Consider the following 6045-nt stretch of genomic DNA (forward strand, 5'->3'; position numbering starts at 1 on the left):
ACTCACAAATACTCACTGCGTGCCCAATCATATGTCAATAATCTCAACTTGTTCAGGCTGGTCAACCTTTTTCTTAGTTTTAATGAATCCACATCAAACTCCTTAGGTTCTTTCCATTCACAAGCCCTGATGACAGGGCTTTGGTCTTTGAATGGCCAAGTCCTGGGAAATAAGGATGGGCGGTCTCTGGTCTGCAAAAAGTAAGGCTGCTTGGGTCACAGTTGGGGACACTTTGTCACCAATAAGGATCACTCATGCCTTTCTCTTCAGTTTTGAGTCCTATCTGGATCTTGTGATATGATGTTTTCAAAACTAGAACAGACAATCAGAGGATATTGGATTTGATATCTTCAATGGCTCTAATCCAGTGTGAGGGGATGGGTCAGGTAGGCCAACTTCTTGAAATGGTTTGACAAAATGGTAGTGAGGTCAACCCAAGGGCGGCTCATTGAGTAGTAGTCACACAATGATTTATAAGCGGATTTCACTTCAGATTTCATAGGACCAGAGCATGGTTGCTTCAAATTTAGCCCTTCCAAAACCAATGGGGTGAACACTTGTTTCTTTTTCTGGAGATTGTAATATGAGGAATAAGCGAAATCTTTCTTAATATGTAGAATCCCTGTTACAATCTCAAGTTGTTTGGGAAAAGTCTGCTTAAATTAAAAAGTAATTCTCATGATTAAGTGACCCAAAAATTGTTCATGTTTTAAAAATGAAATACCCATACAATATGCTACCGCTGACATAATATACTTTACTCTAACAGTGAAAAGATATTTTTTAAACTATTTGGAAACATATTGAATATTTAGATTGTAAGGAAAAGCATTGAATGGGTCAAAAAAACGCAATCCTTAAAAAGCTTTTGAATAGTTTTCCAAATGATTGGCAAAAAAGGAATTGAAAAGGAAGTGCAAATGACATTAAAAAGAGACTTTATTCAACAGTATTTTTGCGGTTTGGTATCATTACTAGACCTCAGAAAATAGAGAGAAAATTCAGCAAAAAAGGTCACTAAAAGATGAAAGAAAATTGAAAAACAAGATAGAAAATGACCAGCAAAATCAGTCATAAAAAGGGGAAATGGTAAAACTTGTTAAAAAAAGATACAAATTTATTTAATGTTTGTTAGATATGTGCATAAAAGATAATATCATATTGTCTCATTTGTTGAAAAAATCAACTAAATAAAGCAGGTGCGTGTTTTTTTTTATAAAATAAGCAAGAATTTAGGTGCTATGAGATTTTTGGTCAATTCAATCTGTTTTGGATTTTATTACGCTTTTCCCTAACAAGTGAGCATGAAGAATGCCAAAAAAGGTACAAAAAGGGATTTTTCCCCAAAATGACGTGTTAGGTAATTTGCCCAAAATTTGGCAGGAAAACATAAAAACGTTTTACGTTTTTTAATTTATTTTCCAAGGCCTAATTATACAGCACAAACTGCACCCTGTGTCACTGAATTGCAGACTTGACGCCAACTAAATAAAGGATGATTTTGAGATTAAGATGATTCTTTCATCTTCATTCCACCATGAAAAACATAACTCGACACATTACTTCATTGAGGTTTTGGTTCTTCTTTGAAGTTACACATGGTGCAAAGGAAAGAAATTATTTGTACCCACAAAGTGATCTAGCAAAATTGCATTCTCTGTGAACTTAAATGATAATGACAAAAATGGATCATACACACGAAAATCAAGCAACAGCAGATTTTTATTGATTTGAATTTATCTCCCGTTCTGATTTCTTCAATACGAACTTGATCGCCGTGTCTTCAGCACACCTTGGAAAACAACTCCATTTGTTCCATCATTATTCCCATTCTGTTGTTTCGTACATTTTTTGTCATCACGCTCCTGAGCAAACGATTGTTCACTCCTTGTCCGACTTGTACATATTTTAGTCGTCAAAGTAACGGCCGAGAGGGTGTGAAGTAATCGTTATTTATTTCCACATTCCTGCCCCATGTCCAAAGTGATCTTTGACCAATCGCAGATGGATGCACCTTACAGAACTATCAGTTCTATTTCCCTTTTAAGTCGAGAACCCATCCATGCTGAGTTGCATCCAGAACTCCAAATTGAATGGATAACTTCCGTTAATGGCTGCAATCTACTGTAACTGGGGTTTATGCTCCCGAGCGAGGTGACAAACAATTTGTGATTTGGCTGGGCTCCTCCGGCTAAACTTTTAAAATGGGATGGCTTTTGTTTGAAATATCATCTGTCTTCCGTGCAATCGCGAAGAGTGGGATTCGAGAACAATCGGCTCCCAGACTTTCATCTTGACATTCCTACCATTCTCCGTTGTATACTACATTTCGTTGAATTTCTTTACCTTGGCCGGAAATAAATCCATTTCAATTGAATCCAATGACATTGAGACTTGAAACGAATTAAAAAAAAAACCTTAATCAATCCTTGGACTCTGACAACATATCTTGAGCGTTTTCCTCGCTTCGAAAGCGAAATTGATTCATTGATCTTTTTGCTTCGTGTGCTTTGATGTGGTTTTGATTTCAATTAATCACCTCAGTTCTCGGTTTTAAATTGCCAACATATCTCTTTTGGCTCTTCATCACATATGGATCTTCCGATACGTTTTGATTGACTGAACCCGGTAACCATCCATATTGAGCGGGCTTGGAGCAACGGCATCAGTGATTGAGTTATTGTTTGTCTCCTTATGCATCTGACTGAATCTCTGCAACCTCCACCCTCGGTTGTGTGTGGCTGTGTGGTAGAACCCCATGATTCGTAATTAGTCAATGACTGGCATATTCTACCCATTAAATACTCTATTCCAGGAGCTTGTCCATGTGAGTCTGCCTGGTTCTGGGAGCCACGCTCAAACCGCTCACTTGTTCGGGTCTCTGCTTGAACGTGACTCCACTCTTTGTTAAGGGTCTTTTGGGTTAGGATGAAAAGAGGACATAGATAGAACGAAATATGGCAGCCTTAATCAGAACGATGCTCTTTCTCTGGTCATTCAATTGTGGTTGTAAAGTGGCTTTTAGGATTTCCAAGAAGTTCTACCTAGTTGGGTTTTTCTTAACCAGGGTTGGTCCCCCTCAAATCCAATCCCATCGATTGGCCAGGAAAGGATCATTCTTTGGGCTATGGATAACAATTTAACGTACGAATGTAAATTTTGAGTTGGTTTATTCAAATCCAGAATTTCAAGAAATTCTTTTGTAGTAATGCCCCCAAGCAATGAAAGTAATGAAGCAACTTACCGCGAGTCTCGTTGACCAGAGTTTATATACCCCTGTTCCTTTTTGAAAAAAGACTGCCAGGCATTTTTTCACTCAAAATGACTGATAGGACTATTTTTTGAAAAATTGTTTGGAGGACTCAAATGACCTGTTTTGGCCCCTATTTCTTTTACAGTTTCAGTAACTTCCAAAGGTGTGTCGTGCCTTTCCATAAGTAATCAGCTCCTGCATTTTTTCGCAAAAAAACTAGAAAAAAAATGCATGCACCGTATTCAATTGTATTGAAATACCAGAACTAATAATCATACATGAATCCATACACATTAGATCAAAGGACATAGATTACTTCAATGATTCCCCTGGGTCTTGTAAGGGTTGAAAGCAATTTAAATGATAAAAAAAAACGCCATGTGATAGTTTTGAGCTTAAACAATTCCTCCGCATTATTAAATAAGCTATTTTACAAATAAGATATGATATTGAGTTTCCTTTGATGTTGGTAATAGTTGGTCTTTTTATTATGTTTGGCCTTAAAATCTAGCTTTTTAGGACACCTTTCCACCTAGGTTAGAGCTTCCATATGGTTGGTGGGGAAAAAGTGAAAAAAATGTCCGCGAACACGTAGATTATGGGAGCACTGACCTAAGTACGGACAAGGTAATTCGTCAGGGTTCAAGGGTTGAGCTTTAAGGTCAAACTAGATTCTCATATTTCAGTCAGGCTTCTTCAAGCCTCTTAGTTGCGCCCCTTTATGGTAAATACCGCCCCTATTGTAAGCACTTCAATCCATTGCATTTTTTGTCAAGTTTTATAGTTTGGCCCTACCCTGATTGTCGGAGAATAAAAAGTTGGAGGAGGTTCAATGACAATATTGTGAAATTCAAGCAAAAGGAAAGTAGACATTCGAATTTTAATTGCGTTGTTTTTCCTTAAAAAACTAAATTGTCAGAATTTCATTACATTTATGCAAACACCCATAGGAATTTGCTCTCTAGTTAAAAAAGACTATTCATATTATTAATTATTCTGATGTTTTGGTGCTCGGCAATTTCTGGTAAGTTGCCTCAAAGTCTACCTGGTGCTTCATATTACGTGCAATACATTTTTAACATCCATTAACTACCATCAATATCATTTTTTGCGGACAAAGTAAATTAAAGAAAGGTTGTGTCGTCAATTACCTTGAATTTGTTACATTGCTTGTTTTGATTGGATGTCTCATTTGGTGCACCAGGATGTCCGAGTTACATGCCAAAACTGTTGGGCATTTTCAGGCTTGTAACACACCAACAAAATTGGCAAAAACCTTTGGGGTGAACCGCACCTCAGTGTTCAGGGTGATCAAGCTTTTCAGGGAGTCCGGAGACTTCAAGAAACGCACTGGCAATGCTGGATGACCCCATACTCTTCGCACCCCAACTCAGGTGGCCAAGATCAAAGCAAGGGTGAACCCTAATCCAAGGACCTCAGTGCGGAAGCTTGCCAAGGACAACGGCGTGTCTGAACCAAGTATGCGCAGACTGGTGAAGAAGGATTTGGCCATGAAGTCCAGGGCCGTTGTCAAAGTGCAAATGCTGACTGAAAAACAGCAAGAAAAAAGGCTTGCACGGAGCAAGAGGGAGATCAACTTCCTCAAAAATCTCAGCAGTGGTAAGATGGTCATTTTTAGTGATGAAAAGAACTTCAGCTTTAACATTAATGTGAATCAACGCAATGAGAGGTATGTTGCTGCCAACCCCAACACAGTGGACAAGCCCATCAGGTTTATGCCAAGATCAAAGCATCCAGCTAAGGTAATGATGCTTGGCATTGTGGGGTCTGATGGGCAGACTCTCAAACCCATCTGGATTGATGGCCTCTTAGATGCCAAACAGTATTTGAAAATTTTGAACAAAACAGTGTTCCCAAGCCTCAACAGGTTATATGGCGTTGGAAACTGGCTTTGGACCAAAGATGGTGCGCCCAGTCACACCTCAAACCTCGTCCAGGAGTTCATCTACAAACAGCTGGGATCCAAGAGATATTGGTCCAAGGATATGTGGCCTCCATCCTCACCAAACCTATACCCCTTGGATTACTTTGTTTGGACGCCCATAGAGGAAAAGGCCTGTGGCACCTCCCATCCAAATATTGGCTCTCTCAAGGCCGCCGTTGAAAAGTGCTGGCGCAAGATGCCTAGAGACAAGGTCAAGGCCACCTGCAAGGCATTTAGGTCCAGAATGGAACGCTGTGTGGCTGCAAATGGCGGGGGTCTTCGAAAAATGAAATGAAAAAGATGATCAGATAAACAACTTTTGTAAAACAAAGATTTTCTTTCAGGCACTATTTTCTTTTGAAAATCAAAGTCTTGTTTGCGTTGGTTAACTGTTGCACATATTATGACGCACCCGGTATAAGTTGTAAAAAGAAAAACAACAAGATAAAGACCACTGTGGGGCTCGTTCAAAACGCACCTGCTTTTCGGATAAACGGTATTCTCCACCGATTAGTTGGCAGTGCTCATTTTTAAATTTGTGGCAAAATGTTAAAAGATTTAGATAGAGACTTTAAGGGTTATTAATATCTTGTTTGGTAAGGTTGGGTTATGTAAGGTAAGGTTAGATTAGGTTTGATTAGGTCAGGTTAAGATTTAAAAAAGTAGCACCGCCAACAAATCGGTGAAGAATAACGTTTACCCTGTTTTTCGTGTCTTGGGGGTCATTACAATTGACCGATTTTGTGATGACATGGGATCGCAGTTGTTCTTTACAATAAAAGTAACGAATTACTCTAATTAGGTTGGCCCTGTCGTTTTACAAATTATGACCTGGTGTCTCAGTTTC

The sequence above is a fragment of the Tigriopus californicus genome, chromosome 7, assembly GCF_007210705.1.
Source record: "Tigriopus californicus strain San Diego chromosome 7, Tcal_SD_v2.1, whole genome shotgun sequence".
In the NCBI taxonomy this organism is placed as follows: Eukaryota; Metazoa; Arthropoda; class Copepoda; order Harpacticoida; family Harpacticidae; genus Tigriopus; species Tigriopus californicus.